This window comes from Hordeum vulgare, chromosome 4H (genome assembly GCF_904849725.1).
Source record: "Hordeum vulgare subsp. vulgare chromosome 4H, MorexV3_pseudomolecules_assembly, whole genome shotgun sequence".
In the NCBI taxonomy this organism is placed as follows: Eukaryota; Viridiplantae; Streptophyta; class Magnoliopsida; order Poales; family Poaceae; genus Hordeum; species Hordeum vulgare.
Genome location: NC_058521.1, coordinates 405,815,943 through 405,838,841, shown reverse-complemented (window position 1 = coordinate 405,838,841; position 22,899 = coordinate 405,815,943).

Below are 22,899 nucleotides of genomic sequence, written 5' to 3'. Positions count from 1 at the left end.
TAGGGGCTTATAGTTTTGCCTCCCAACTGCTTACCTCAAGGGTAATGTAAACAGTAATAATTCATGAATACTTACCTCCAAGTTGACATATGAATATAGATCTTTCCAAAGCATGTGACGGTAGCCAAGACAAAGGCAAAATAAGGAATTGGTGAAGATCACCATGACTCTTTCAAGGGCAAAAAGTAAAGGTACAAGGTAGGCCCTTCGCAGAGGGAAGTAGAGGTTGTCATGCGCTTTTGTGGTTTGGATGTGTGTCCTCTTAGTGTGGAGGAACATTACTTTGTATTGCCCCCTGTGATAAAGAACTTTATTATGCAGTCTGTCGCTTTTATGTCTTCCTCATCACAGGTTTGTACAAAGCTTATTTTCCACACACTAATAGATCATACATATTAGAGAGCAATTTTTATTTCTTGCACCGATGACAACTTACTTGAGGGATCTTATTCAATCCATAGGTAGGTATGGTGGACACTCATGGCAAAACTGGTTTGAAGGTTTATGGATGCACAAGTAGTATCTCTACTTGGTGTGGGAGTTTTGGCTAATGTGAGGTGGAAGAAATCGTCACATGCTAAGGGATCTCTAATCATATAACATTGTTCAGAGCCAAGCAAACACAATCCATTACGTTGTCTTCCTTGTCCAACATCTACTTCTAGGCATGCAATAGTTTGGTGAGTGTTCTCAATCATAGATGGTGTCAGAGATGATATATTTATATGTGAACCTCTCCTTCTTTATCACATCCTATTAATTGCAACAATGACCAAGGTCTACGTTTGCCTACCCTCAACAAGTTTCAATCCTCATTCTTTTTATATGTGAAGCCATCACTTCCCATAAGATCATTACATGATCTTTCATGCTTTTGTTCTATTCTCACTCTTTTGATCATGGCAAGAGGCAAAGCCCTTCAACTAAGACACTATTTATTATAAGGCTCACGAGCAAGAATACATCGGGGGTGACACAAAGCAAAACTCAAGACTAAAACACTAAGACTTTTAATCTACTAAAGAAAGAGAAAACTGAAAAGGAAAACTAAAACAAAGGTAAAGGCAAAAGATGTGATGGTGATACGATACCGAGGCAACTCCCCCAAGTTTGGCACAAGCCAAGGGGATTGCCCATACCCATGTTTAGTTGTCTTCCTTTGGAGGTGATGGTGGAGTTGTTGCAACATGGGCTTGATCCTCCGTCTGAATCTTGAGAAGGCATCTTGCCCTAAATCTGCGGCAGAAAACACGCTCGAAACGAAAAACAGAAGAAATCTGCGTGATGCAGGGGTCATACCAAATGGGAGTATATATAATGATTTTTTCCAGACTAGAAGGAGTACCCCGCATGAAAACGGAGTCCGGGAGGCGCACGAGGTGGCCACAAGCCCTCACGACGCGGCCAGGGGGTGGGCCCGCGCCGTGCAGGCTTGTCGCCTCCTCGCGCACTTTCCGGACTACTTCCATTTTTTGTATTTTTTCAAATATTCCAAAACGGAGAGAATTTCCTACTGGAAAATTTTTGGACTCTGTTTTCCTACCGAATCACATACCTCTTCGTTTTCGGAGTCTGAAACAGGCTGATAAACATCCCTTAGGTATTCTTCCAGAGTTATGGTATTGATGATATTGCTTTCAACATTTATGGGAGTACCTGAGATATAATGCTTGATTCTCTGCCCATTTACCACTCTTGGACAATTACCTTCCGTGTTGTTGATCTTGATAGCACCGGAACGATATACTTCCTCAACAACATAGGGACCTTCCCATTTAGAGAGAAGCTTGCCTGCAAAGAATCTTAAACGAGAGTTATATAGCAAGACATAATCACCTACGTTGAACTCATGCTTTTGTATCCTCTTATCATGCCACCTCTTAACCTTCTCTTTGAAGAGTTTGGCATTCTCATATGCCTGAGTTCTCCACTCATCAAGCGAGCTAATATCAAATAACCTCTTCTCACCGGCAAGTTTGAAATCAAAGTTGAGCTCTTTGATTGCCCAATAAGCTTTGTGCTCTAGCTCAAGAGGTAGATGACATGCTTTACCCTACACCATTTTGTAGGGAGACATGCCCATGGGATTCTTATAGGCAGTTCTATAAGCCCACAGTGCATCATCGAGCTTCTTAGACCAATTCTTTCTAGACCTGTTGACAGTCTTTTGCAGAATCTGTTTAATCTCTCTGTTACTTAGCTCTACTTGACCACGGGACTAAGGGTGATAGGGAGACGCAATTCTATGGTTGACATAATACTTAGCAAGCTTTTTGCAGAAAGCACCATGAATGAAGTATGAACTACCGTCGGTCATCAGATATCTAGGGACTCCAAATCTAGGGAAGATAACTTCTTTCAGCATCTTGATAGAAGTGTTGTGATTAGCACTACTAGTGGGGATAGCTTCTACCCACTTAGTGACGTAATCAACAGCAACCAAGATGTGAGTATACCCATTGGATTTTGGAAAAGGTCCCATATAATCAAAGCCCCAAACATCAAATGGTTCAATAACAAGTGAATAGTTCAGAGGCATTTCCTGACGTCTGCTAATATTACCTATTCTTTGACATTCGTCACAAGACAAGACAAACTTACGGGCATCTTTGAAGAGAGTGGGCCAATAGAAACCTGATTGCAATACCTTGTGTGCAGTTCTATCTCCCGCATGGTGTCCTCCGTAGGCCTCGGAGTGACACTTCTGTAGGATCTGTCCCTCTTCATGTTCAGGTACACAACGTCTAATGACACCATCTTCTCCTTCCTTATAAAGATGAGGATCGTCCCAAAAGTAGTGTCTCAAGTCAAAGAAGAATTTCTTCTTTTGCTGGTACGTGAAACTAGGTGGTATGTATTTGGCAACTATATAGTTTGCATAATCAGCATACCAAGGTGCACTACGTGAAGCACTGATGACATTCAGTTGCTCATCGGGAAAGCTATCATCAATAGGTTGTGGGTCATCAAGAACGTTCTCCAACCTAGACAAGTTATCTGCTACTGGGTTATCAGCACCCTTCCTGTTGACAACGTGCAAATCAAATTCTTGTAGGAAGAGAACCCATCTGATAAGTCTAGGTTTAGCGTCCTTCTTCTCCATAAGGTACTTAATAGCAGCATGATCAGTGTGAATAGTGACTTTGGAATCAACTATGTAAGACCTGAACTTTTCACATGCAAACACGACTGCTAAAAATTCCTTCTCCGTAGTGGCATAGTTTCTCTGGGCACTGTCTACAGTTTTACTAGCGTAGTGAATAACATTAAACTTCTTATCAAGTGTTTGCCCTAGCACAGCACCAACAGCATAATCACTAGCGTCACACATGATTTCAAAGGGTAGGTTCCAATCAGGTGGTTGAACAATAGGTGCAGTTATCAAAGCCCTCTTAAGTATTTCGAAGGCTTCCTCACAATCATCGTCAAAGACAAAAGGAATATCTTTTTGAAAGAGATTGGTAAGAGGCCTAGAAATCTTAGAGAAGTCTTTAATGAACCTTCTATAGAAACCAACATGAGCAAGGAAACTTCTTATTCCTTTGATATCTGTGGGGTATGGCATTTTCTCGATTGCATCAACCCTAGCCTTATCGACTTCAATACCTCTTTCAGAAATTTTATGTCCTAAGACGATGCCTTCATTAACCATAAAGTGGCACTTCTCCCAATTCAAGACAAGATTGGTGTCTTTACATCTCTGCAAGACTGGATCAAGGTTGCTGAGGCAATCATCAAAGGAAGACCCGTAAACGGAGAAGTCATCCATGAAAACCTCAACAATCTTTTCACAAAAGTCAGAGAATATAGCCATCATACATCTTTGAAAGGTGGCAGGTGCATTACACAAGCCAAAAGGCATATGTCTATAAGCAAAGGTACCGAAAGGGCAGGTGAAAGTGGTTTTCTCCTGATTAGATTGTGCAACTAGTATTTGGGAGAAACCAGAATAACCGTCTAGAAAGCAGAAGTGTGTGTGTTTGGACAACCTTTCTAGCATTTGGTCGATAAAAGGCAGAGGGTAATGATCTTTCCTAGTGGCCTTATTCAACTTCCTAAAATCAATCACCATCCTATAGCGAGTAATAATCCTCTGTGGGATCAACTCATCCTTATCATTAGGGACAACGGTGATGCCTCCCTTAGTAACACAATGCACCAGACCCACCCAATCGCTATGAGCAACAGGATAGATAAAACCCGCTTCCAGGAGCTTTAGTATTTCTTTTCTCACTACTTCTTTCATCTTAGGATTCAATCTCCTTTGATGATCAGCAACTGGTTTGAATTCAGGATCAGTTTTAATCTTGTGCTGGCATAGACTAGGACTAATGCCCTTAAGATCATCAAGAGTATATCCTATAGCAGCACGGTGCTTCCTCGGAGTTTTTAGTAACTTCTTTTCTTCATGCTCCAAGACGCTAGCACTAATAATAACAGGATATAACTCCTTTTCATCAAGATAGGCATACTTAAGAGTATCAGGCAACTGTTTAAGCTCGAACACAGGATCACCCTTTGGTGGAGGTGGATCCCCAAGCAGTTCAACAGGCAAGTTATTCTTAAGGATAGGATATTGTTCTAAGACAACTCTATCTATTTCATCCCTTTCATCCATATGCATATCATTTTCATGCTCAAGCAAGTATTGCTCTAAGGGATCAGTAGGAGGCACGGCAATAGAAGCTAAGGCAATAGTTTCATACCTACTAGGCAACTCCTTTTCATGAGGTTGTCTACCGAACTTGGAGAAATTAAACTCATGTGACACGCCTTCAAAGCCAACAGTGACAGTTTGCTTCTCACAATCAATATGAGCATTGATAGTATTGAGAAAAGGTCTACCAAATATGATGGGACAGAAGCTATCTTGTGTGGTAGCAAGAACGAGGAAATCGGCAGGATACTTCGTTTTACCAACAAGACTTCAACATCCCTAACAATTCCCACAGGGCAGATAGTATCTCTATTGGCAAGCTGAATAGTGACATCTATAGGTTCTATCTCAACAGGTGCAATCTCATCTTTGACTTCATCGTATAAGGATTGAGGTATTGCACTAAAACTAGCACCCAAGTCACATAAACCATGATAACAATGATCTCCTATCTTAACAAAAACCACAGGCATCCAACAACAGGCCTATGTTTGTCTCTAGCGTGAGGTTTAGCAATTCTAGCAGCATCTTCACAAAAGTGAATATTATGTCCCTCAACATCGTCAGATAGAAGATCTTTGATAATAGCAATGATAGGTTCAACTCTAATTTGCTCAGGGGGTGTAGGTGTTCTAATGTAGCCTCTACGTATCACAGTTGAAGCTTTAGAATGATCCTTTATCCTAACAGGGAAAGGTGGTTTCTCAATGTAAGCACTGGGAACCACAGGATCATTATAGGCAATGACTCTCTCTTCAACTGGAGTGGGTTTAACTACATTGACTTCTAAAGGAGGAGGATATTTAAACCACTTCTCTTTGGGGAGATCAATATGAGCAGCAAAGGATTCACACAGTGAAGCTACTATCTCAGAGTCAAGTCCATACTTAGCGCTAAAATCACTAAAGATATTTGTCTCAACAAAGGATTTAGCGCAATCAAAAGTGAAATTCATACCTGACTCCTTACCTTCTTCAAGCTCCCAATCTTCAGGGTTGCCTTTAATTCTCTCCAATAAATTCCACTCGAAGTCAATATCTCTCTTCATAAAAGAACCGGTACAAGAAGTGTCAAGCATGGTGCGATCATCATGAGAAAGCCGAGGATAGAAGTTCTGAATGATAATTTCTCTCGAGAGCTCATGATTGGGGCATGAATATAGCATTGATTTAAGCCTCCCCCAAGCTTGAGCGATGCTTTCTCTATCACAAGGCCAAAAATTGTAAATATAATTCCGATCACGATGTACTAAATGCATAGGATAAAACTTTTGATGAAATTCCAATTTCAACCGATTGTAGTCCCATGATCCAGTATCATCACATAGCCTATACCATGTCAACGCCTTATACTTCAAAGATAAAGGAAAGACCTTCTTATTTACCTCATCCTCGGGCACACCTGCAAGCTTAAATAAACCACAAACCTCATCTACATAGATCAGATGCAAGTCTGGATGTGATGTTCCATCTCTTGTAAAAGGATTAGCCAGCAGTTTCTCAAGCATACCCGTAGGAAATTCAAAGCAAATATTTTCAGTAGGTTAAGGAGCAACCATTCGTGCTTCCGTTCGAGGTGAAGATACCCCTAACAAGCCCCTCAAAGGATTAGTATCTCTAGTGACAAGTGACAACAAATTTCAGCACACTATATGAATCTTTCCTTACCTAGTTCCACTTACCAAAGGCGCTTCACACCCCGGCAACGGCGCCAGAAAAGAGTCTTGATGACCCACAAGTATAGGGGATCAATCGTAGTCCTTTCGATAAGTAAGAGTGTCAAACCCAACGAGGAGCAGAAGGATCTAACAAGTGGTTTTCAGCAAGGTAAAATCTGCACGCAGTGAAATTGTCGGTAACAAGTGATTGTGTGGTTAGATGATTCGTAGCAAGCAACAAGTAACAAAAGTAGCAATGGTGCAGCAAAGTGTCCCAATCCCTTTTGTAGCAAGGGACAAGCCTGGACAAAGTCTTATAGGAGGAAAAACGCTCCCGAGGACACACGGGAATTTCTGTCATGCTAGTTTCATCATGTTCATATGATTCGCGTTGGTTACTTTGATAGTTTGATATGTGGGTGGACCAGCGCTTGGTTACTTACCTTACTTGGACAATCATCCCACTTATGATTAACCCCTCTCGCAAGCATCCTCAACTACGAAAGAAGAATTAAGACAAAGTCTAACCATAGCATTAAACTAGTGGATCCAAATCAGCCCCTTACGAAGCAACGCATAAACTAGGGTTTAAGCTTCTGTCACTCTAGCAACCCATCATCTACTTACTACTTCCCAATGCCTTCCTCTAGGCACAAATAATGGTGAAGTGTTATGTAGTCAACACTCACATAACACCACTAGAGGAAAAACAACATACTACATATCAAAATACCGAACGAATACCAAATTCACATGACTATTATTAGCATGACTTATCCCATGTCCTCAGGAACAAAAGTAACTACTCACAAAACATAATCATAATCATGATCAGGGGTGTAATGAGTAGCATCAAGGATCTGAACATAAACTCTTCCACCAAGTAATCCAACTAGCATCAACTACAAAGAGTAATCAACACTACTAGCAACCTTACAAGTACCAATCGGAGTCGCGAGAGGGAGATTGGTTACAAGAGATGAACTAGGGTTTGGAGATGAGATGGTGCTGATGAAGATGTTGATGGAGATGAGTCCCCTCCGATGAGAGGAGTGTTGGTGATGACGATGGCGATGATTTCCCCCTTCGGGAGGGAAGTTTCCCCGGCAGGATCGTCCTGCCGGAGCTCTAGATTGGTTCTGCTCAAGTTCCGCCTCGTGGCGGCGGCGAATCCATGAAAAAGCTCATTTATGAATTTTTTTTCCTGGACAAAACCCTTCATATAGCAAAAGAGGGGGGGCAAGTGGGCCAGCAGGTTGCCCACAAGCCCTCATGGCGCGGCCTGGGGGGTAGCCGCGCCATGCAGGCTTGTGGCCAACCCCTGGCGCCCCTCTGGTGCTTCTTTGGCCCAGTATTTTTTATAAATCCGGAAAAAAATCCTCGCTGATTTTTACGGTGTTCGGAGTTGCGCAGAATAGGTATCTCAACTTTACTCCGCTTTCAGGCCAGAATTCCAGTTGCCGGTATTCTCCCTCTTCATGTAAACCTTGCGAAATAAGAGAGAAAAGGCATAAGAATAGTACCGTGAAGTGAAATAATAGCCAAGGAAGCGATAAATATCAACATGAAAACATGATGCAAAATGGACGTATCAGTGAGAATGTCTCATCGTAGTCAATTCCTTGAACTTGTGAAAAACCCTTTGCCACAAGTCGAGCTTTATAAACGGTCACATTACCGTCAGCATCCGTCTTCTTCTTAAAGATCCATTTGATTTGAATAGCCTTGCAGCCTTCAGGTAGTACTTCCAAAGTCCACACTTTGTTCTCATACATAGATCCTATCTCGGACTTCATGGCTTCCAGCCATTTGTTGGAATCTGGGCCCACCATTGCTTCTTTATAATTCGCAGGCTCATTGTTGTCCAACAACATAATTGATAAGACGGGATTACTAACCTGCGAGGTCCGATAGGAACTTGATCCGAAGTTTCATGATCATCATCATTAACTTCCTCCTCAACCGGTGTCGCAACGACAGGGGTTTCCCCTTGCCCTGCGCCACCATCCAGAGGGATGAGAGGTTCGACAACCTCATCAAGTTCTATCTTCCTCCCACTCAATTCTCTCGAGAGAAACTCCTTCTCGAGAAAAGCTCCGTTCTTAGCAACAAACACTTTGCCCTCGGATTTGAGATAGAAGGTATACCCAACTGTCTCTTTTGGGTAACCTATGAAGACGCACTTTTCCGCTTTGGGTTCCAGCTTTTCAGGCTGAAGCTTTTTGACATAAGCATCACATCCCCAAACTTTAAGAAACGACAACTTTGGTATTTTTCCATACCACAGTTCGTATGGTGTCGTCTCAACGGATTTTGATGATGCCCTATTTAAAGTGAATGCAGTTGTTTCTAATGCATGACCCCAAAACGATAACGGCAAATCGGTAAGAGACATCATAGGTCGCACCATCTCTAATAAAGTATGATTACGACGTTCAGACACACCATTACGCTGTGGTGTTCCAGGCGGTGTCAACTGTGAAACAATTCCACATTGTCTTAAGTGAGCACCAAACTCGAAACTCAGATATTCACCCCCACGATCAGACCGTAGGAACTTGATCTTCTTGTTACGATGATTTTCAACTTCACTCTGAAATTGCTTGAACTTTTCAAATGTTTCAGACTTGTGCTTCATCAAGTAGACATAACCATATCTACTCAAATCATCAGTGAAGGTGAGAAAATAACGATATCCGCCGCGTGCCTCCACACTCATCGGACCACACACATCGGTATGTATGATTTCCAACAAGTCACTTGCACGCTCCATTGTTCCGGAGAACGGAGTTTTAGTCATCTTGCCCATGAGGCATGGTTCGCACGTGTCAAGTGAATCAAAGTCAAGTGACTCCAAAAGTACATCGGTATGGAGTTTCTTCATGCGCTTTACACCAATATGACCTTAGCGGCACTGCCATAAAAACATGGCGCTATCATTGTTAACTCTAACTCTTTTGGTCTCAATGTTATGTATATGTGTATTATCACTATCAAGATTCAATATGAACAATCCTCTCACATTGGGTGCATGACCATAAAAGATATTACTCATAGAAATAGAACAACCATTATTCTCTGACTTAAACGAGTAACCGTCTCGCAATAAACAAGATCCAGATATAATGTTCATGCTTAACGCAGGCACTAAATAACATTTATTTAAGTTCATAACTAATCCTGATGGTAACTGAAGTGAAACTGTGCCGACGGCGATTGCATCAACCTTGGAACCATTTCCCACGCGCATCGTCACTTCATCCTTCGCTAGCTTTCGCTTATTCTGCAGTTCCTGTTTCGAGTTGCAAATATGAGCAACAGAACCGGTATCGAATACCCAGGCACTACTACGAGAGCTGGTTAAGTACACATCAATAACATGTATATCAAATATACCTGATTTTTCTTTGGCCGCCTTCTTATCAGCCAGATACTTGGGGTAGTTGCGCTTCCAGCTACCCATACCCTTGCAATAATAGCACTCCGTTTCAGGCTTAGGTCCAGCTTTGGGTTTCTTCGTCGGATTGGCAACAGGCTTTCTGCTCTTCTTTGAATTACCCTTCTTTCCTTTGCCGTTTCTCTTGAAACTAGTGGTCTTATTCACCATCAACACTTGATGCTCTTTACGGAGTTCTGACTCTGCGACTTTCACCATCGCGAATAACTCGCCGGGTGACTTGTTCATCCCTTGCATGTTATAGTTCAACACAAAGCCCTTATAGCTTGGTGGTAGTGATTGAAGAATTCTGTCAGAGATAGCCTCTTGCGGGAGTTCAATCCCCAGCTCGGCTAGACGGTTTGAGTACCCAAACATTTTGAGCACATGTTCACTGACACACGAATTCTCCTCCATCTTGCAAGCATAGAATTTATCGGAGTTCTCATACCTCTCGATCCGGGCGTTCTTCTGAAAGATAAACTTCAACTCCTGGAACATCTCATATGCTCCATGACGCTCAAAGCGATGTTGAAGTCCCGGCTCTAAGCCATACAAGACTGCACATTGAACTACTGAGTAGTCCTCCTTACGTGTTAACCAAGCGTTCTTAACATCTTGGTCAGCCGTGGCGGGTGGTTCATCTCCTAGCGCAGCATTAAGGACATAATCCTTCTTCCCAGCTTGCAGAAGCAACTTAAGATTACGAGCCCAGTCTACAAAGTTGCTTCCATCATCTTTCAACTTAGCTTTCTCTAGGAACGTATTAAAATTTAGGGTGACTGTCGCGTGAGCCATTGATCTACAACACAAATATATTCAAAGTGGACTTAGACTATGTTCAAGATAATTAGAGTTTAACTAATCAAATTACTTGCTAAACTCCCACTCAAAAAGTACATCTCGCTAGTCATTTGAGTGGTTCATGATCCAGTTCCACTAGCTCAAGTTCGATCATCACGTGAGTTGAGGATAGTTTCAGTGGAAAGCATCCCTATGCTAATCATATCAACTATATGATTCATGATCGATCTTTCGGTCTCATGTGTTTCGAGGCCATGTCTGCACATGCTAGGCTCGTCAAGCTTAACCCGGGTGTTCCGCGTGTGGAACTGTTTTGCACCCGTTGTATGTGAACGTTGAGTCTATCACACCCAATCATCACGTGGTGTCTCGAAACGACGAACTGTAGCAACGGTGCGCAGTCGGGGAGAACACAATTTCGTCTTGAAATTTTAGTGAGAGATCACCTCATAATGCTACCGTCGTTCTAAGAAAAATAAGGTGCATAAAAGGATTAACATCACATGCAATTCATAAGTGACATGATATGGCCATCATCACGTGCTTCTTGATCTCCATCACCAAAGCACCGGCACGATCTTCTTGTCACCGGTGCCACACCATGATCTACATCAACGTGTCGCCATCGGGGTTGTCGTGCTACTCATGCTATTACTACTAAAGCTACATCCTAGCAATATAGTAAACGCATCTGCAAGCACAAACATTAGTTTAAAGACAACCCTATGGCTCCTGCCGGTTGCCGTAACATCGACGTGCAAGTCGATATTAACTATTACAACATGATCATCTCATACATCCAATATATCACATCACATCGTCGGCCATATCACATCACAAGCATATCCTGCAAAAACAAGTTAGACGTCCTCTAATTGTTGTTGCATGTTTTACGTGGTGACCATGGGTATCTAGTAGGATCGCATCTTACTTACGCAAACACCACAACGGAGATATATGAATTGCTATTTAACCTCATCCAAGGACCTCCTCGGTCAAATCCGATTCAACTAAAGTTTGAGAAACCGACACTCGCCAGTCATCTTTGAGTAACGGGGTTGCTCGTAGCGATGAAACCAGTCTCTCGTAAGCGTACGAGTAATGTCGGTCCGAGCCGCTTCGATCCAACAATACCGCGGAATCAAGAAAAGACTAAGGAGGGCAGCAAATCGCACATCACCGCCAACAAAAACTTTTGTGTTCTACTCGAGATGATATCTACGCATGAACCTGGCTCATGATGCCACTGTTGGGGAACGTCGATTGGGAAACAAAAAAATTCCTACGCGCACGAAGACCTATCATGGTGATGTCCATCTACGAGAGGGGATCTGGATCTACGTACCCTTGTAGATCACACAGCAGGAAGCGTTAAGAAACGCGGTTGATGTAGAGGAACGTCCTCTCGTCCCTCGATCCGCCCCGCGAACCGTCACACGAACAGTCCCGCGATCCGTCCCACGATCCGCTCCGATCTAGTGCCGAACGGACGGCACCTCCGTGTTCAGCACACGTACAGCTCAACGATGATCTCGGCCTTCTTGATCCAGCAAGAGATACGGAGAGGTAGATGAGTTCTCCGGCAGCGTGACGGCGCTCCGGAGGTTGGTGGTGATCTTATTCGAGCAGGGCTCCGCCCGAGCTCCGTAGAAACGCGATCTAGAGGAAAAACCGTGGAGGTATGTGGTCGGGCTTCCGTGGCAAAGTTGTCTCAAATCAGCCCTAATACCTCAGTATATATAGGAGGGTGGGGAGGGACCTTGCCTTGAGGCTCAAGGGAGCCCCAAGGGGTCGGCCGAAGGGGGGGAGGAGGAATCCTCCTCCAATCCTAGTCCAACTAGGATTGGAAGGTGGAGTCCTTCCCTTCCTTCCCACTTCCCCTTTTTTCTCTTTGATTTTTCTTATCTCCTGCGCAAGGGCATTCTTGGGCTTGCCCACCAGCCCACTAAGGGCTGGTGCGGAACCCCTAAGGCCTATGGGCCTCCCCCGGGTGGGCTCCCCCCCCCCCCCCCCGGTGAACATCCGGAACCCATTCGTCACTCCCGGTACATTCCCGGTAATGCCGAAAACTTTCCGGTAATCAAATGAGGTCATCCTATATATCAATCTTCATCTCCGGACCATTCCGGAAACCCTCGTGATGTCCGTGATCTCATCCGGGACTCCGAACAACTTTCGGTAACCAACCATATAACTCAAATACGCATAAAACAACGCCGAACCTTAAGTGTGCAGACCCTGCGGGTTCGAGAACTATGTAGACATAACCCGAGGGACTCCTCGGTCAATATCCAATAGCAGGACCTGGATGCCCATATTGGATCCTACATATTCTACGAAGATCTTATCGTTTGAACCTCAGTGCCAATGATTCATATAATCTTGTATGTCATTCCCTTTGTCCTTCAGTATGTTACTTGCCAGAGATTCGATCGTCACTATCCGCATACCTATTTCAATCTCGTTTACCGGCAAGTCTCTTTACTCGTTCCGTAATACAAGATCCTGTGACTTACACTAAGTCACATTTCTTGCAAGGCTTGTGTGTGATGTTATATTACCGAGTGGGCCCCGAGATACCTCTCCGTCACACGGATTGACAAATCCCAGTCTTGATCCATACTAACTCAACGGACACCTTCGGAGATACCTATAGAGCATCTTTATAGTCACTCAGTTATGTTGTGACGTTTGATACACACAAAGCATTCCTCCGGTGCCACTGGGTTATATGATCTCATGGTCATAGGAATAAATAATTGACACGCAAGAAACAGTAGCAACAAAATGACACGATCAACATGCTACGTTCATTAGTTTGGGTCTAGTCCATCACATGATTCACCCAATGATGTGATCCAGTTATCAAGCAACAACACCGTGTACATAGTCAGAAGACCCTGACTATCCTTGATCAACTGGCTAGCCAACTAGAGGCTTGCTAGGGACAGTGTTTTGTCTACGTATCCACACATGTATCTAAGTCTTCATTCAATACAATTATAGCATGGATAATAAACGATTATCTTGATACAGGAATTATAATAACAACTTATTTATCATTGCCTCTAGGGCATAATTCCAACAGATCTATCTATGGAGAATCCAACAACGAGCAAAGGGGTGGAGAATCTTCATACCTTTGAAGATCGCTAAGTGGAAGAGTTACTATGAACGCGGTTGATGGAGTCGTACTCATAGCGATTCAGATCGCGGTAAATTCCGATCTATGCACCGAACGACGGTGCCTCCGCGTTCAACACACGTGCAGCCCGGTGACGTCTCCAACGCCTTGATCCAGCAAGGAGGGAGAAGAGGTTGAGGGAGAGCTCCGGCAGCATGATGGTGTGTTGACGATGGAGCTGTGTGGTAACTCTGGCAAGGCTTCGCCAAGCTATGCGGAGGACGAGGATGAGGAAGGGTAGGGTTGCGCCTTGGATGGAGAAGAAGTTGTGTGCAGCCCTCCCAAAACCTTGGGTATATATAGGAGGGAGGGGAGGGGTCAGCCACCCTAGGGTTTCCCCCTAGATGGTGCGGCAACCTCCTAGATGGGAGGCAAGGTGCGGCGGCCAGGGCAAGGGTGCGGTAGCCCTAGGGGTGGCTTGCCATCCAAGGCAAGCCCCCACGCCCTAGGGTTTTGGCCCACCTTGCCTCCTTGCACCTTGGGCTGGGTGGTGGTGGCGCACCAGGCCACCAACCCACTTTGGGATGGTTCCCATCCACCTCTTGGCCCAAATACCCTTTCGTGGCTGTAGGCCTTTCCCGGTGGACCTCAGAACCCTTCCGGTGGTCCCGATATGTTACCTGTGTCGCCCAAAACTATTCCGGTGACCAAAACCTCACTTCCTATATATCAACCTTTATCTCCGGACCATTCCGCAACTCCTCGTGACGTCTGGGATCTCATCCGAGACTCCGAACAACCTTCGATATCCATGCACACTATTTTCCTATAACCCTAGCGTCATCGAACCTTAAGTGTGTAGACCCTACGGGTTCGGGAGAGATGCAGACATGACCGAGACACCTCTCTGATCAATAACCAACAGCGGGGTCTGGATATCCATGTTGGTTCCCACATGTTCCACGATGATCTCATCGGATGAACCATGATGTCAAGGATTCAATCAATCATGTATGCAATTCCCTTTGTCTACCGGTATGATACTTGCCCAAGATTAGATCATCGGTATCCCCATACCTTGTTCAATCTCATTACCGGGAAGTCTCTTTACTCATTCCATAACACATCATCCCGTGGCTAACTCCTTAGTCACATTGAGCTCAACATGATGATGAATTACCGAGTGGGCCCAGAGATACCTCTCCGTCACACGGAGTGACAAATCCTAGTCTCGATTCGCACAACCCAACAGACACTTTCGGAGATACCCGTAGTGCACATTTATAATCACCCAGTTACGTTGTGACATTTGATACACCCAAAGCACTCCTACGGTATCCGGGAGTTGCACAATCTCATGGTCTAAGGAAATGATACTTCACATTAGAAAAGCTTTAGAAGACGAACAACACGATCTAGTGCTATGCTTAGGATTGGGTCTTCTCCATCACATCATTCCCCAATGATGTGATCCCGTTATCAATGACATCCAATGTCCATGATCAGGAAACCATGATCATCTATTGATCAACGAGCTAGCCAACTAGAGGCTCACTAGGGACACATTGTGATCTATATATTCACACATGTATTACGGTTTTCGGTTAATAAAATTATAGCATGAATAATAGACAATTATCATGAACTAGGAAATATAATAATAAACACTTTATTATTGCCTCAAGGGCATATTTCCAACAGTCTCCCACTTGCACTAGAGTCAATAATCTGGTTACATTGTGATGAATCGAACACCCATAGAGTTCTGGTGTTGATCATGTTTTGCTCATGGAAGAGCTTTAGTCAATGGGTCTGCGACATTCAGATCCGTGTGTACTTTACAAATACCTATATCTCCATCCTGGATGTATCCAAGAATGGAGTTGAAGCGGCGCTTGATGTGCTTGGTCTTCTTGTGAAACCTGGGCTCCTTTGCAATGGAAATAGCTCCAGTGTTGTCATAGAACAGAGTCATTGGGCCCGACGCACTTGGAATGAATCCTAGGTCGGTGATGAACTCCTTCATCCAGACTCCTTCTTGTGTTGCTTCCGAAGCAGCTATGTACTCCGCTTCACATGTAGATGCCGCCACGACGCTTTGCTTGCAACTGCACGAGCTAACTGCCCCATTATTCAAAATATACGTGTATCCGGTTTGTGACTTAGAGTCATCCGGATTTGTGTTGAAGCTAACATCGACGTAACCCTTTACGACGAGCTCTTCGGCGCCTCCATAAACGAGAAACATATCTTTAGTCCTTTTCACGTACTTAAGGATGTTCTTGACCACTGTCCAGTGATACACTCCTGGATCACTCTGGTACCTCCCTACCAAACTTATGGCAAGGTTCACATCAGGTCTGGTACACAGCATGGCATACATGATAGAGCCTATGGCTGAAGCATAGGGGACGGTACTCATCTTCTCTATATCTTCTGTTGTGGTCGGTCGTTGAGTCGCACTCAACCTCACACCTTGTAATACAGGCAAGAACCCCTTCTTAGCCTTATCCATATTGAACTTCTTCAATATCTTGTCAAGGTATGTGCTTTGTGAAAGACCTATGAGGCGTCTCGATCTATCTCTATAGATCTTGATGCCTAATATGTAAGCAGCTTCTCCAAGGTCCTTCATTGAAAAACTCTTATTCAAATAGGCCTTTATGCTTTCCAATAGTTATATATCATTTCCCATCAACAATATGCCATCCACATATAATATGAGAAATGTTATAGAGCTCCCACTCACTTTCTTGTAAATACAAGCTTCTCCATAAGTCTATACAAACCCAAATGCTTTGATCACCTCATCAAAGCGAATGTTCCAACTCCAAGATGCTTGCACCAGCCCATAGATGGAGCGCTGGAGCTTGCATACCATGTTAGCATTGCTAGGATCGACAAAACCTTCTGGATGTATCATATACAATTCTTCTTTAAGAAAGTTGTTCAGGAATGTTGTTTTGACGTCCATTTGCCAGATTTCATAATCATAGAATGTGGCAATTGCTAACATGATTCGGACCGACTTCAGCATCGCTGGGAGTGAGAAGGTCTCATCGTAGTCAATCCCTTGAATTTGTCGATAACCCTTAGCGACAAGTCGAGCCTTATAGATGGTCACATTACCATCCGCGTCAGTCTTCTTCTTGAAGATCCATTATATTTTGTGGCTCGCCGATCATCGAGCAAGTCTGCCAAAGTCCATACTTTGTTCTCATATATGGATCCTATCTCGGATTTCATGGCCTCAAGCCATTTGTTGGAATCCGGGCCCGCCATTGCTTGTTCATAGTTCAAAGGTTCGATGTTGTCTAACAACATGATTTCCATGAGAGGGTTGTTGTACCACTCTGGTGCGGAACGTACCCTTGTCGACCTTCGAGGTTTAATAGCAAATTGATCCGAAGTGTCATGATCATCATCATTAACTTCATCTCTAGCCGGTGCAGGCGCCTCATAAACATTTTCTTGCGCTACGCTACTCTCCGGTTCGAGAGGAGGTACAATTACCTCATCAAGTTCTATTTTCCTCCCACTTACTTCTTTCGAGAGAAACTCTTTCTCTAGAAAGGATTTGTTTCTAGCAACAATGATCTTGCCTTCGGATCTAAAATAGAAGGTGTACCCAATAGTTTCCTTAGGGTATCCTATGAAGACGCATTTTCTGCTTTGGGTTCGAGCTTCTCTGGTTGAAATTTCTTCACATAAGCATCGCAGCCCCAAACTTTCAGAAACGGCAGCTTAGGTTTCTTGCCAAACCATAATTCATACGGTGTCGTCTCAACGTATTTAGACGGTGCCCTATTTAAAGTGAATGCGGAAGTTTCCAATGCATAGCCCCAAAATGATAGCGATAAATCGGTAAGAGACATCATAGATCGTACCATATCCAATAGAATGCGATTACGATGTTCAGACACACCATTACGCTGCGGTGTGCCAGGCGGCGTGAATTGTGAAACAATTCCACATTTCCTTAGGTGTGTGCCAAACTCGTGACTCAAATATTATCCTCAACGATCAGATCGTAGAAACTTTATTTTCTTGTCGCATTGATTCTCCACCTCACTCTGAAATTCCTTGAATTTTTCAAAGGTTTCAGACTTGTGCTTCATTAAGTAGACATACCCATATCTACTCAAATCATCACTGAGGGTGAGAACATAATGATAGCCTCCGCGAGCTTCAACGCTCATTGGACCGCATACATCGGTATGTATTATTTCCAATAAGTTGGTCACTCGCTCCATTGTTTCGGAGAACGGTGTCTTGGTAATCTTGCCCATGAGGCACGTCTCGCATGTGTCAAATGATTCAAAATCAAGAGACTCCAAAAGTCCATCAGTATGGAGTTTCTTCATGCGCTTTACGCCGATATGACCAAGGTAGCAGTGCCACAAGTATGTGGGACTATCATTATCAACCTTACATCTTTTGGTACTCACACTATGAATATGTGTATCATCATGGTCGAGATTCATTAGGAATAAACCATTTACTAGCGGGGCATGACCATAAAACATACCACTCATATAAATAGAACAACCATTATTCTCATATTTAAATGAGTATCCATCTTGCATCAAGCGAGATCCCGATATAATGTTCATGCTTAAAGTTGGTACTAAATAACAATTATTAAGGTTTATAACTAATCCCAAAGGTAGAGGTAGCGTGCCGACGGCGATCACATCGACCTTGGAACCATTACCGACGCGCATCATCACCTCGTCCTTAGCTAGCCTACGCTTGTTCCGTGGTTCCTGCTTAGAGTTGCAAATGTGAGCAACATCACTGGTATCAAATACCCAGGAGCTACTAGGAGCGTTGGTAAGGTACACACCAATAACAATTATATCACATATACCTTTGACGTTGCCGCCCTTCTTGTCCGCTAAGTACTTGGGGCAATTCCGCTTCGAGTGACCGGTTCCCTTTCAGTAATAGCACTCAGTCTCGGGCTTAGGTCCTTTCTTTGGCTTCTTCCCGACAACTGGCTCACCGGGCGTGGCAACTACTTTGCCGTCTTTCTTGAATCTTTTCTTGCCCTTGCCCTTCTTGAAACTGATGGTCTTATTGACCATCAACACTTGATGCTCTTTCTTGATTTCTACTTCCGCAGATTTCAGCATTGAATACAACTCGGGAATAGTCTTCTCCATCCCTTGCATGTTGTAATTCATCACAAAGCCTTTATAGCTAGGTGGAAGCGACTGGAGGATTCTGTCAATGACCACATCATCCGGAAGTTCAACTCCCAACTGAGTCAAGCGGTTGTGCAACCCACACATTCTGAGTATGTGCTCACTCACATAACTATTCTCCTCCATCTTACAGCTAAAGAACTTGTCGAAGACTTCATATCTCTCGACCCGGGCATGAGCTTGAAAAACAAGTTTCAGCTCCTCAAACATCTCATATGCTCTGTGTTGCTCAAAAAGCCTTTGGAGCCCCGGTTCTAAACTGTAAAGCATGCCGCACTTAACGAGAGAGTAATCATCACTCCGAAACTACCAGGCGTTCCTAGCATCTTGATATGCCGCGGGAATGGGAGGATCACCTAGCGGTGCAGTAAGGACATATGCCTTCTTGGCAGCATTGAGGATGAGCTTTAAGTTATGAGCCCAATCCGCATAGTTGCTCTTGTCGTCTTTCAGCTTGGTTTTCTCTAGGAATGCGTTGAAGTTGAACGAGACATTGCATTGGCCATTGGATCTACAATATTTGTAAAGACACTTTTAGACTAAGTTGATGATAATTAAGTTTATCTAAACAAATTACTAATGAACTCCCACTTATATCGGCATCCCTCTAGTCATCCAAGTGACACATGATCCACGTCGACTAGCCCGTGTCTGATCATCACGTGAGGCAGACTATTCATCAATGGTGAGCATCTCTATGCTGATCGTATCAACCATACGACTCATGTTCGACCTTTTGGTCTCCCGTATCCGAGGCCATGTCTGTACATGCTAGGCTCATCGAGTCAACCTAAGTGTTCTGCGTGTGTAAACTGGCTTACACCCGTTGTACGCGAACGTTAGAATATATCACACCCGATCAACACATGGTGCTTCGAAACAACGAATCTTCGCAATGGTGCACACTTAGGGGAATACATATCTCGAAATTTTAATGAGGGGTCATATTATTTTTGCTACCGTCGTTCTAAGCAATAAGATGTAAAAGATGATAAACATCACATGCAATCATATAGTGACATGATATGGCCAACATCATCTTGCTCCTTTGATCACCATCTTTGGGGCACCATGATCATCATCGTCACCGGCATAACACCATGATCTCCATCATCATGATCTCCATCATCATGATCTCCATCATTGTGTCTTCGTGGAGTCATCACGCCAACTATTACTTCTACTACTATAGCTAACCGTTAGCGATAAAGTAAAGTAATCAACATGGCGTTGCATCTCATACAATAAATTAAGACAACTCCTATGGCTCCTGCCAGTTTTCATACTCATCGACATGCAAGTCGTGAATCCTATTACAAGAATATGATCAATCTCATGCATCACATATGTAACATCACATCCTTTTGGCCATATCACATCACCTAGCATACCCTGCAAAAACAAGTTAGACGTCCTCTAATTGTTGTTGCAAGTTTTTACATGGCTGGTGAGGGTTTCTAGCAAGAACGTTTCTTACCTACGTGACAGCCACAACATTGATATTCCAATGATATTTACCCTTCATAAGGACCCTCTTCATCGAATCCGATCCGACAGAAGTGGGAGAGACAGACACCCGCTAGCCACCTTATGGAACAAGTGCATGTCGGCCGGTGGAACCAGTCTCACGTAAGAGTACGTGTAAAGTCGGTCCGGGCCGCTTCATCCCACGATGCCGCCGAATCAAGATAAGACTAGTAACGGCAAGAAAATTGACAAGTCAACGCCCACAACTTTTGTGTTCTACTCGTGCATAGAATCTACACATAGAACCTTGGCTCGGATGCCACTGTTGGGGATCGTAGTAATTTCAAAAAAGTTCCTACGCCATGCAAGGATCTATCTATGGAGAAACCAGCAACGAGCAAAGGGGTAGAGCATATTCATACCTTTGAAGATCTCTAAGCGGAAGCGTTACTATGAACGCGGTTGATGGAGTCGTACACGCAGTAATTCAGATCGCGGTAGATTCCGATCTATGCATCGAATGACGGTGCCTCCACGTTCAACACACGTGTAGCCCGGTGACGTCTCCAACGCCTTGATCCAGCAAGGAAGGAGGAGAGGTTGACGGAGAGCTCTGACAGCACGACGGCGTGGTGACGATGGAGCTGCGTGGTAACTCCGGCAGGGCTTCGCCAAGCTATGAGGAGGATGAGGAGGAGGAAGGGTAGTGTTGTGCCTTGGAGGGAGAAGAATTTGTGTGCAGCCCTCCCAAAACCTTGGGTATATATAGGAGGGAGGGAGAGGGGCCGGCCATCCTAGGGTTTCCCCCTAGGTGGTGTGGCAGCCTCCTAGATGGGAGGCAAGGGGCGGCGGTCGGGGAAAGGGTGCGACAGCTCTAGGGGTGGCTTGCCACCCAAGACAAGCCCCCACACCCTAGGGTTTTGGCCCACCTTGCCTCCTTGCGCCTTGGGCTGGGTGGTGATGGCGCACGAGCCCACTTTGGGCTGGTTCCCATCCACCTCTTGGCCCAAATACCCTTTCATGGTTGTAGGCCTTTCCCGGTGGACCCCGGAACCCTTTCGGTGGTCCGGGTACGTTACCTGTGTCGCTGGAAACTTATTCCGGTGACCAAAACCTCACTTCCTATATATCAATCTTTACCTCCGGACCATTCCGAAACTCCCCGTGACGTTCGGGATCTCATCCGGGACTCCGAACAACCTTAGGTAACCACACACACTATTTCCCTATAACCCTAGCGTCATCGAACCTTAAGTGTGTAGACCCTACGGGTTCGGGAGAGATGCAGACATGACCGAGACACCTCTCCGATCAATAACCAACAGCGGGGTCTGGATATCCATGTTGGTTCCCACATGTTCCACGATGACCTCATCGGATGAACCACGATGTCAAGGATTCAATCAATCACGTATGCAATTCCCTTTGTCTACCGGTATGAAACTTGTCCGAGATTCGATCATCGATATCCCCATACCTTGTTCAATATCGTTACCGGCAAGTCTGTTTATTCGTTTCGTAACACATCATCCCGTGGCTAACTCCTTAGTCACACTGAGCTTAATATGATGATGAATTACTGAGTGGGCCCAGAGATACCTCGCCGTCACACAAAGTGACAAATCCCAGTCTCGATTCATACAACCCAACACACACTTTCGGAGATACCCGTAGTGCACCTTTATAATCACCCAGTTACGTTGTGACGTTTGATAAATCCAAAGCACTCCTACGGTATCCGGGAGTTGCACAATCTCATGGTCTAAGGAAATGATACTTGACATTAGAAAAGCTTTAGAAGACGAACAACACGATCTAGTGCTATGCTTAGGATTGGGTCTTGTCCATCACATCATTCCCTAATGATGTGATACCGTTATCAATGACATCCAATGTCCATGATCAGGAAACCATGATCATCTATTGATCAACGAGCTAGTCAACTAGAGGCTCACTAGGGACACATTGTGATCTATATATTCAGACATGTATTACGGTTTTCCTGAACCGTAATACAATTATAGCATGAATAATAGACAATTGTCATGAACTAGGAAATATAATAATAAACACTTTATTATTGCCTCTAGGGCATATTTCCAAAAGGAAGTTGCATGAAAATATATCTCGGAATGGCTATGAAAATGCAAAAATAGGTAGGTATGACGTTTGTTTTGAGGAAGATATAAAGAGGCTTATGTGTGGTAGAGCGTATCATATCACGGAGTTTGAATGTACCAGCGAAGTTTGCGTCAACTCTCAAAGTGAAAAAAGGCAATGTGTGGTACCGAAAAGGCTAGCAATATGCGGAAGGGTGAAAGTACATATAATTCATGAACTTACATTAATTATAAAGAACTCATATACTTATTGTGAAAAATTCAAAGCCCTCGAAGCAAAGTATTATTCGCATGACCTTAGGGAGAAGGTTAGGAGGAATTAACCATCACGCAACCCCCATTCGAACAACACAAAAGGATCAACCTTTACCTAATAATAAAGCACGCATTGCTTCTATCGGTTCACCGTCATAGACTTCTTACGGGA